Consider the following 12,188-nt stretch of genomic DNA (forward strand, 5'->3'; position numbering starts at 1 on the left):
CCAATAGGTGACTCAGTGTGAACTGGACGTATTGCGAGAAAGTAGGGAATCCGGTGCCCAGATTCAGGACGGCAGCCAACCTGAAGGGGGCGCCGTGTTACTCTATTTTCAGGAAATTTTCATGGTTTCTCCCTGCCGACGTCTCTTACTGAAAACAGAAACGCAGCATTACACCAGGGTACGATTTGCCCTTTTTAAAGTCACATTCTCAGCTAAGTCATCAAGGTCGACCGTACAGTCAGTCCTCCACATCAAGGAGCGTAATATTGGCGAATCACCGAGCTCGGAATGCACCTTCTGTTACCGAATGTTTTAATAACCCATAACCAGTGAATAAATGTTTGCTCATCTGTGTAAACGGAGACTTATCCAACACTGACCATTAAAAAAAATATATATATATAAAAAATAAGCAAAATAAGTTTCTAAAAAAAAACTTTTTCCAAGGCTGGAGGAAATGGTCACCAAGAAGATCCTGCTTCGATAAACGCTGATGGAGGTGCAGGGAGTTTGGTGCTGAATCTGCTGCTGGAAACATCACCCAGCAGCTCTTGATTTCACCGCTTCGGCAGACCTGACGCAGCTCACCATTCAGACACGGGTCACCTCAAACCGTCACAAACAGCTTCACGCACTGATGTAACGGCAGACAGGGGGCCGATCTGTCCACAGTGATAAAGAGGTTAATTAATTTGACGCTAGCTTTAATCACCCTCACGCAGGACGGGGGCAGGATTCATAACAATCGTGGGGAATACGTGGTAAACTTTACACCTCTAGGTTTCAGACAAGGACAAGCCACCTGCTTCCTAAAAAAAAAAAAAAATATTCTTGGGGTCCTGCCAACTGAATCGTTTACTTTGGACGATAACGTTGTTAGCATTTTTGATATCGCCGTGACGACGGGGTTAGATGTTCAAACATGCGACGGCAAAACTGGAGTCAGTAACATTGACAAATAACTGAACAGCATTTGGAAGCCATTAAAGGCGTCGGCAGCTGGTGTCAGGGTTACGCGGCTGATTAAGTCTTTATTTGCCGTACGGTGACAGCTCGATTCTCAGCCTCGATTGATTCGCCCGAAAGGTGCACCTGCCCGCCCGCCCTGTAAACAGGAGACGGGTTACATAAGTGGACCAGGTGTCGCCCACCAGCACCAGTCCGGCCAGAGTGAGGAAAGGTCTCGCTCACTGTTTGCCGTCTCCGTAGCTAATTGACAGCGGCGCCAAATGAAGGCCGCAGTGAGTGAGCGGGTCGCGCCCCCTCCGATCATCACCGCATAGCAACTCCGCCAGCTCGTTCTGTTCCCCACAGAAGATAGTTTGCTCTCCTTAGTAACCGGTGAGGGTTCTGTCCTGTAAAGTTCAGGTTCCCAACCTCTTGGGTGTCTGCAGTCCAGTCTGTCATACAAAAAAAATATTTAAATTTAATCGTTGCCATGATTTTTTTGCAAAGAGGACACACACGAGTGTCATAAAAAAACTGAAAATATATTAAGAAATTAACCAACCCAACCAGAAACCCAAAGGCTGCGATCATCTGCTGTAAAGTATGAGTCACCTACATTGTTCCATTTTATTTATTTATCGAAATCGATGCGGCTCGTTTAGGACAGCAGGGTCAGACGAGGCCCGGAGCAACTGGGGTTTACTGGCTTTGGTCAAGGGCCCAACAGTCAGATCATTCTACCGACCCTGGGATTTGAACTGGTGACCTTCTAATCACAGGCACAGCATCCTAACCTGCTGAGCCACTCAGCGCCCCCTGCTGGGTAGAGTGTAGGCAGCTCTGCGGTCACTGGACGTGGCATGAAAGGTTCCAGGTCAGGTTGCACAGCTGGAGCGGTGGTCACCTTGCTGCTCCGCGTTCAGAACATACCGTTTCCCCTTCATACTTATGCGACAGGCCAGGAGCTGCTACCAGTCTGTTGACATACCCCACGGATGCCCTTAAGAAAAACAAACCCCTGACTCTCGGGTCAGTCAGCCCCCTCCCCCACGCGTGCAGGACAAGGGAGGGCTGTCAACTCAGCGGTGACAGGGTAGGTGGACACAAGTGACCGGTCAGGGTGTAATTAATAAGGCCCTCGCCGGATTGTGTTACCAGCAGGTGGTCTGTGGACCCCTCATACCGGCTGAGAAAGTGTAGGGTACCTGATAGCCACCAGGGGGCAGTACTACGGGGCGTCAAACGAGCTACACTGGGGCTCACCTTCAGAACGAGGGACCTTGAGTCAGGAGAAGCGCTCTGCTATTTAATTACTGGGAGAGGTGAGAAAGGGGACGCCGTCCCAGACGGAACAGGAGTCTGTCAGGGAGGCAGCGCAATCAAAATAGTGAAGCGCTGAAGAGCGACGGGTTCAGTTAGGGCACTGCCAGGATTTCCATGGTCTGCTGTACTGCACAGCCTGACGTAACCGGATCGGTCGGCCGGCGTGAGGCCTGCTTTGTCATTCACCACAGAGTCAAATGTCCCAACACCTGCTTAAGAGTGAAAGTTTAAAGCACTCTGATGTATATTTAGGGCTTAGTCCCCCTTAGCCGGCAAGCAGGCTGAACATGCAAGGACACTGCGAGTCTGTGGTTATGTCGGTGTCTGTGATGATGGGTTTCGGAATCATCTGAAGGGGGGCTGGGTTTCCATAGGCAAAGCCAGCGGAACGAGGCTTTGAACATCACAAACAAACATAGCATATAGACCAGGGAGATGTTTTCCCAGTAAAAAAAATAAAATAATAATCAACCAACATCTAGAGTGGCTTCCTCCGGCCAAAGATCTTCCAGAACATCTCCCGGCCCTGGGAACTACTATAAATGAGCCTTAGAAGAGGGGATGAACCCACTCCCCCGAGTATGACAAAGCAACTCCATCCATCTTCCGGAGATCTAATGTGCGAGGCAGCGATGGCACAACAAATCACATTAATAGCCATCCAGCAGAAGCTAATCTTATTAACTGATAAGGTGTGCAGCGACTCTAACGAGACGTCGCTGTAGATCACGAGAGGATCACACCCGGTGCCTCGGAAAACTGCCCGACGTGGCCAGTCCACAAACGCCGAGGTCACCTCCTGGAAGTACCGCATGTCCTTGTTCACCCGATATCATAAAATATATTTACAACCATGTCAAGATTTACATAATTTAATTAATAATAATTGGGAGTCGCTCTCAGTCTGCAGAAATGAAAGCAATTAGGGTCACGTAACCCTTGTCCCTAGACATGCAGCTCCCATGCAAATAAGATGCAAATCGAGCAGAACTGAAAACCTGTAATTTTAGCCTCTTGGCATTGCAAACTGCCTTTAGAGTACTTATGCAAATTGAATTCAAATGTCCCACGCCACATTTATTCCTACATAAAGGGGCCCCTGGCTCACCAAACATTTGAGATTTGCATGCACTACTATGTAATGGAGCGTGCACACAATCTAGAAAATTCCACGCGGGCTCGGGTCAGCCCGTCACTAGAGAAATCGCTCAGTTCGGCTGTGGACCGTGCACACTCAAGGCGAATGTGGATTAACACACACGACCCCCCACCCCCCACCCCAAACACACAGACAGCTGGGTAATCTCACACATAGGGCTTTAACCTCTGCATTCTCCACAACCGGTTCATCTCCAGCTCCCTAAGAGAACCAGCCTACAGGTACAACAGCCATGAACACCTGAAGGGGTGACGCTTTAATCACAAACTACTGAACGGAATTTACAGGGGAAACAATGCGATTTTGAACAAACGGTGTGATCTGAAATGCATTCGACAGTTAGACACAGTGAGTAAACATGGCTCCAGACTGCTGACTGCCACCTGATCCCCCTGCCTGTGTGTTCCTGCCCCCCCCCCCCCAGCTCCCGGGTATTACAACATCTCCAGGACTGGCCAGATCCGCGCTACATTCCTGGGCAGTGCTCTCTGTGTTTCCTATCCGCGTGCAGCCCAGCACTGGGCACGCGGGACACGGCACAGAAATTCCCCGTTTGCTGCAAGCTGTTTTTCAGCAAATCCTACAAATAACTCTGATTGATAGCGTGAGCGCAGGACAGTGACAGAGACCGGGGGCCCGGGGCCCGGGGCCAGGAAAACAAACGGCATGCGGGATGGGCTGAGCACTTGCACAACAGGGCGAGACCACAAGCGTACGCCACCATGTTTTCAAGACATTTTGTTTTGATTTGCATGCTGGTCTGTGGAAGCAACCAGACCAAGACAAACAGGGGGAAAGGTCACAGTTTAGCTGTTTAGATGAAGTTCTACCCAAGGCAGCTCAGAATCTCACTAAAATAATCATAAGTTGAAGGTCCAGCAAGAAGAAAAAAACTCCCCAGTAACCCCCACTGACTGAGTAGGATTATATCGGTACATGAATTGATTGTGTATCCTTGAGTACATGATTGGTTTCATCATGCGTACCAGACACACAATCTAACAAACCTAAATTGACAAGGAGACATTCAACATGGAAAGCATTCTGCTAATTGTGGTTGTGAGTTGATTACGGTTAATGCTGGTTACAGTCAGTTATAAAAATCGGCGGTTCGGGGACATTCTGGTTTCCCAGTAAATTACACCAGTACTGGAGAGAGAGCAGCTGATAAAACCATGACTGTCAGCTGCATTATAACGAGCTCAGATATGTTCGAACCGCCAGCCAAACATGCCAAGTCATTAAAGACATCATCTGTTTGTGTGTAGAACCGGAGAAAGGCAATGGCCCTCTGTAAGCCAGCCTCCTTCAGGCGTTTAAAGGGACTTCTAGCAGGAGATGTAGACCGGGCTGAAAAAGAACTACAGGCAATAAGAGCATTTATCACTACAGACATTTAGAACACGCATGATTTAGCTCAATATGATGTTGCGATATTATACTTTATTTTACAAAAATGCATGTTTTTGCAATACGTAAATAATCATCTCTTAGGTTCTCTTATTCAGACAGACCACAGCACATCTGCCTTTGGCTATAACTGCCCCTAATTCTGTTGGCAGAATTAATCATTTCAGAACAAATTGTTTTCCCTGCTGTACTGAAATTGCACCAAACCACGAAACCAAAACCGATATTTGTACCGAACCATGAATTTTGTATGAAATTACACCCTTAGTCCTGAGGGAGGTGCTCTTCCCATCAGGAGTGCACGCACACACACGCCCAGCTGCAGCAAAGGAACGCACTATTTCAGACTCTGACAGTGATGTTCCTCCTCAACCAGTATGTGCTGTTATGGGATGTAAGCCATGTTCACGGCAGACACAAAAAGCAAGGGGGGGGGGGGGGGGGGGGAAGGGGGGGTCCTGAACTGCCCCTGCAATCTGTCATAGTCAGTACTTCCCTCTTGCGGGGAGCACATGTGCAGCGTCTCGGTGACAGGCTGTGTCAGACAAATTGTAAAATTACACCGGCTGGCCATGTGTCCCCGACCTGCGTTGGCGGTGGGGGGGATATTCTGCCCCTAGAGGGGGGGGTCGTCCAGATAAGCCAGGTTTCCACGCAGGCTCATTAGGCCTGGGCACAGCTGGAAACGATACCCACACAGAGGCCGGACCCCACGCTGCCACTGGACCATTACAGAGAGGGAGGAAAACAGGCCCGTATCCCATGGTGCACTGCTGCTGCTCAAAAGCACAGATGGCACACGTCGCCCTACGGCAAGACAACCGACACCGGCCTCCCGGCTGATCCCCGACAGGCCAACTGTACAGATAACAGTTGCTGACTTGAGCTGAATCCTGAGAGGATGCTGACTCAGTGTAGGCGGAGGGGCAGCTTAGCGCCTCCTAGCTTGATGCGCTAACGAGCCTCTGGCTCAGCCCCGTCTCCGCACTCATGAAGCAGACACGCTACAAAACGGCCGCCGCTCTCCATAACATCACACACGTGTGTAAACAATCCGCTTTAAAAATGCATGTTACACGCCGCCTGATGATGTAGAATGACTTGGTTCACTTTCTACCCTGTTAGTATAGCATGACGCTAAACCAGGACGCTCCTGCCGATTTACCCCACCTGGGGGGTACCTCCTCAGGGCTCCCCAGGCACATTCGTGGTATAAATCCACACCCTTGATCAGTTTTCTGTGTTTATGTGGGCTATACTTGCTTGGCTCAAGACAGAAGGGGCTGTCAGGGGGGACATGTTTGTGATGACATGCAAAGTAAAGGGGGTGGGGGCTGGACTCTTTCTGGGCACCAGGGCAGACTGATGGGTTTGCCCCCCCTCCTACCCAAAGCAAGTGACTGCTTCTGTTATGGTTCAAATCAGCAGTGGTAAGCTGATAAGGCACAGTGTTTACACCCCCCCACCCCCCACCAGAGCCCAACATCAGCTCTTCCGTCCACATCTCAGCAAAACCAGCTCCTCTCCGTCATCACGCCCAGTGGATTTTGGTTGCAGTAACATGCCCTGCTCACCAGGGGGAGGTGGGGCTCCAACGGTGCTGACAGTCTCTGATTGCCCGCTTCTCAGCCACTGCTGCGTCTGTACATCCCTAATCCTCAAGTGACTCTGTACGGAGGACGGCACTGTGGTGGTAAGTGCTCACATCTCTGTGCCACGATGCATTTGCCTTTCCTCCATTAGAGGACCCCCCCCCCCCCCCCCGCCTCGACACCCCCGGGGACATAAAGATGCAGTGCGAGCCTCGTTTGACGCGAAGTGGCTTTACGGGGAAATTAATTTGCCGAGAGCTGGAAGCGGGTGGAGCAAGATCAATGACAAGGCCTTCTGCTGGGTGTTGGGTCTCATCATGGGAACCATAAATACCAGCGACGGGGCGGCCACAACGATGTGGCCCAGGCTTACCCAGAATGCCCCTGGAACAGAGTGGGGTGGCCATACCTCCTTATATGCAGAGCGGCTTTACTCCAGGAAGGGGGGGGGGGAGGGTGATGGGGGAGCAGATGTTTCTACGGCTTGATGATTTGAACCTGCAGCAAGTTCTGAAACCTGGAGGGCAAAGCTGCAGATTCCGTTACGCCTGGACTGGTAAAATATCTGTGTAAACAGATTACAGTTCGGCAGTGTGAGCTGCTCTGGGTGAGTGTCAGCAGTGATATTACCATAGAGAAAGTCCTGAGGTGCGTGTGTGTGTGTGTGTGTGTGTGTGTGTGTGTGTGTGTGTGTGTGTGTGGCTGCTGTAGCCACCGTCACCCAGCCGCTAGGGACCGCAGCCGCCAGCCAGGCCTAGAGTCGGCCTCGGAGGAGCGAAGAGACCAGGTGACATGAAGTCAGGGACAGTCATAGCTCAGGAAGAGGGGTGCGCAGGAACACTCAGCAAGAAGCAGCTGAAAACCAGGCTGACGTCAGCTGACCAGGCTTCAAGATGCCTGGGAGTTTGGTGGGAACTATAAACAGGTAGCTCCCCCCACTCCACCCCATCATAAGAGCTCACCACCATATCAGCGCTAGAGCATCCATGCCCTCGAAACATCAGGGGAACGCTGCCAGATCGGGCCGCAATATTAACCAGTCCCATTAGAGGCTACCCACCCCCCCAATTTATAGCCACAGTAAAGTGGCAAATATTCATTATTTTACTAACAAATAAACCCAAAGGAAAAAGTCAAATCAGAGTGACATAACTGTTTCAGTAGCATTTGGTAGACGGGGAATTAATCACATATTAGCTTACTGTTAATCACAGCCACGAACAAACCACTAATAGCATTAACTTGTGAGTAGAGAGGAAGGTTGGTTACCACTAACATACCCCCTCTTCTTAGCTCCCCCCATAACCCTCGGTCCAAGGCCAGAACATCCAGTGACACAAACCTCAAAGTGGGACGTCCACCAGACTGACTCATGAGTTCCAAACCGTGATCAGTGTCCGAGAGTAGAGGGGGGGGGGGGGGGGGTGATAGTTTATGGCTGGCGATGCGGCCTTTTCAGAGCCTGTCAGCGGTGCACGGCGGCAGGAACCGGCGGCCTGAGCTGGAAGCAGGTTACCGACTCCACAACCCAAGGAGAAGCAGCACGTCCTGGTGAGCAGCGAGTCACCGAATGGAGGAATGCACCCCCCCCCCCCCAACATGGCCGATACGGACCTGGAGCTAGAGAGAGATCACCCCCCCACCCCCATCGCAGCACAGGCGCGGCCATCAACACATCCAGCCCTCTCAGCAGGCAGCGGCCAGTCAGAGCTCGCCTCCCCGCGAGTGGGGGGTCGTCCCTGCAACCTCCTCCCACCTCCACCTCTCTCCATCCAGTGGCGACGAGGTCGCTCGCTCCCATCTCCCGCTTCCCAGAGACGCTCCGAAGAGCCGGGAGGCAGACCGGCTCGGGAAAGGCGGCGGCTGCTGCGCTGCCTCCGATTGGCCGGCCCTCCATCCCACGCGGCTTCGCCTCACCAGTCCTCGGCCAATCGGATCCAGCCGGTTAACCGTTTTTATGAATGAGCCGCCACGTATAGGCGAGATGTACGCCTGCGCGAGTTCAAGCCACTCCCTTAATGCGAGAGTCGTTCTCAATGAAGCTCCTCAGCCAGTACTACACAGATACCCAGGAATCAGGAGAGCCGGGAATGCAAAGCCGGCCGCCCCTGCAGTATCAAAGGCACACGGGCAGAAACGCGGCCAGCGTGGAAAAGGGGAGAGTTATACATTTATAACGAAAAGCTGGGAGAGAGCAGCTCCAAGACAAAACTCTAATTCAGCCCATTTTAGCATCTGCTGCGTATTTCAAGCATAAACTTCAATTTAATAAGTGTTTTACATCTGACAGCCAAACGCATATGCGACACACCACCCGTGGAAAACATTAAACACTAGCAAATAACCAGGAAATATTCCACATGCTTGATATTGACTTTTTTTTTTATTCCTGCCAGGAAAAGTAGGGAAATAGGTTAAGTTCAGCAGAAGCGGTTTCTTTTAGTGAAACAGCGGCATCTATGGGCAGACAGTGGAAGCGCCGCGTTACGCTGACCGCTGGGCTCCTATTGTACTTGTGGCCGCCAATCAGCACAGCAGCTGCCTCCAAGCTGTCGTATGGTCATTATCGCCCGACAGGGCCAGTGCTAAAGCCCACTGTGTACATCTGCATCCATCAAGCATGTGGCATTACACGCATCCAACACAACTCTCTAGATTAAGTTAAAAACTGCAAAAAAAAAATAAAGAGGCAGCTAATCAGCCAACTCAGCGTTAACGCTGCATGGGATCCATGCCGCGGATCTTCTGAGGTGCTCCGGACCTTCTGCCTGGATCTGTGCACCTGCCCTGGGCAAGAGCAGCTTCTCCCCTTGTCAGCAATAAAACTTCCCCGCTGTTTAAAAAGTCTGACATCATCCAGTTCAGATGAGCTGTAAAATATCAAGAAATTCTCTCTCAAATCATTAACCGTTTGTGCGAGTGCCGTGCGCAGCGACTCCAGTGCATCAACACTGCCACCTAGAGCCCACATTGTGACCCTACAACCAGAGCTATTTCAGATGTTCAAACAAAGCAAACCAGAGGGCTTTTTAAAGATCCCTTTCGACACATAAGCACATTCAGCAATATCAACCCGAAAGAAGGGCTGAGGATGAGCATGAACTTTGAAACCTCAAATTTCCCCAAGGCTGACTGCTTCACTCCCTTAAGCAACGTTGTCAACCTGAAGTCCTCCAGTAGACAGAGAAACCTGTATAAACGGCATCTCCAGTCCTGCAGAGGGTCAGAGAAAGGATACACTGTCAGGCGGGGAAGAACCACACTGGCATCTTCCAAATGGCCGAACACCTACATCAACATGTTCCCCAAACAGCCTGAGCAGAAACCTGCACATCGCAGTGTTATTACGCAGCAGTGGCCATTTACACCCTACATTATTACTCAGAGCAGAGCCCAACTGGAGTGGGGGGGGGGAGAGTGTGAGAGTGAGGACAAGGGGTTCAAACCACATGCAAGAGGTTTAAGGAAGTTACGCAGAGCTTCAAGCATGGCGGTTAACACCCCAGCAAATTCTCTCTCTCACACACTAACATCAAAAGGTTTTTGCACATCACAGGTTACCACTTTTCCATTTATTTCATAAACTACAGGCCTTATTCTTGTTAAGCAATGGAAAGTTGAGTGAACTATAAATGGAAATGTTTCCTTTGGAAAGAGCACATGACTGATCCTATTAACTGGTTGTGTGGCGTAAGTGAAAATCTAGGCTGCCCTTTAACTTTAAATGCACTACTTAGTGTTTCAGCAGCGTTTAATGCCTCTTGCAGAAAATGCCAAGAAATCTCTCTGCTGTCATAACTGCTAGAGGAGGTTACTTTGGTTAGTTAAAGATACAACATTTTCTTGCTAAAAAAGGTACTCAAAACGGTGACCATATTGGAAATTTGTTAGCAAAGAATATCGAGTATTTTCAGTCAACGTTAAGTGAGTAACATGCAAATGCAAGAACACTGTGTGCAAAACCTTTTGACTTGTGTATATATATGAACACAAGAGTACCAGGGAAACGGACAAGCTGAACATTCACCTTTGTTTAGTTCCTGCAAACCTTCTCAGGACCCAGGAGACAACGGTGCTGGGTCACATCTGGGTTTCGACTCCACCTCCACGCAGAGGGCTTGTGTTCACATGCAGGCCCACACCACCCAGATATTGCCAATCGATCATGGCCGTCGCCCGGACGATGTTTCAGGCCACGCCCCATAATTAACCACCAACGGGAGTCGACGAAGATGCAGGATCCTTGCTGGCAGCACAGAACCAAGATAATCCATGCGGCAACAGCGCTGCCAACTGCCGTCAGCTGGCTGGCGTGAGATTTTCAACGCAAGACAAGTCTGCACATGCATTTACATGTATGAAACACTTGCCTTGTAAAAAATTTGTAGGGTTTGCAAATGTAGCTATTTTAGGTTTATTACACAACAGATCTGCTAGCTAAGGAAGAAAAAAATAAATAAATCACTGCACCAGTAACAATGCAGACAGTATACAGCCTAATACCACCAAAGCACTGATTATCTGAAGGACGCGACACCTCCAGGATAAGGAGCTCCATACACACACACCACGGAGGAAGCAGTGCTTCGGAACACAATACGGCTGTAGGAGCAGCATGCGGCCCAGAGGGTTAGGATATCGTGCCAGAACAAATCCCAGGGATGCCGGAGTCACTGCACCATTAGACCCTAAACCTCAGATTGGTCCAGGGACTCACTGACCTACTCACCCTCTTCAACTGCATATCACTTTGGGTAAAAGCATCTGCTAAATAAATACAGTAGAAATCACACTGCATTATTTATACTGGGTCACGCACCTACTTACAAGTTAATGCCAGTTCTGCCCACTTTGGGACCGTTCCGGGTCCACATCGCCCTCTGGGTACGGCTGACCTTTAAGGGCCGGCATGTGCACGGCGGTGCAGGAATCTGCCACGTTTCTTTGGATGCGAGCTCCACTCGGTGGCACAAGTGGGAACTGCATCGAGCTGCGGGATACTACAGAAAGCTTCATGAAATGCTTCTGCAGAAGAAGCAACGCCGGCCTTCTCGCTTGAAACACACGCAAAGAGCTGCGTTATCAAGGGTGTGTTATGAGATCACTAAGGTAACGGGAGAGATTTCACACACAAGCTGGCTATAGGAGGACGGCACCAACAAGTCAGCTGACATTCAATGGTGTCTGGGCTGGCTCTTAACACGACAGAAGAGGTACTCCGGTCAAGCACCTTCTGGAAGTTAGGAACGAAGGGGGCCAAACCAGATGATCAGGAGCAGAGGGGGGCAGGTTCAAGAAAATCCTCCAGCTGATCTGTACTGGTTTAGGTTTAATCCACCAGGGAGAGGAGGCGACGCGACCTGCTGTGTGAGATGTTTAACTCCAAGCCCACGGTGAGATGTACCAACATGCCTTACAACCTGCAGCGCAATCCAGAGGCAGAACGCCTTAAAAACACACGAATCCCAAACGTCAGGAATGGGAAAAGTCTGACCAAGTAATAAAATTGGTTCACGAGTGTCCTACGCACATCGTGCTGCTGGCACCTGCCTGGACCTTCTGCTTGAAGAAAGCAGTGATTGTCAGCCATGTGTGTGGGACCTTCTGGGCTGGAGCCTTGAGGTAAACAAAGTTAGGTAAGGATACGGTTTGGGAGACTAAAAGGCGAGACCATAGAAGAAAAGGGTGAACAGCAGCAGTTGAAGTACAAATTTGAAATACAAACCTATAAATTAGGACAAGATCCATGTATAGAT

This window comes from Brienomyrus brachyistius, chromosome 23 (genome assembly GCF_023856365.1).
Source record: "Brienomyrus brachyistius isolate T26 chromosome 23, BBRACH_0.4, whole genome shotgun sequence".
Taxonomy (NCBI): Eukaryota; Metazoa; Chordata; class Actinopteri; order Osteoglossiformes; family Mormyridae; genus Brienomyrus; species Brienomyrus brachyistius.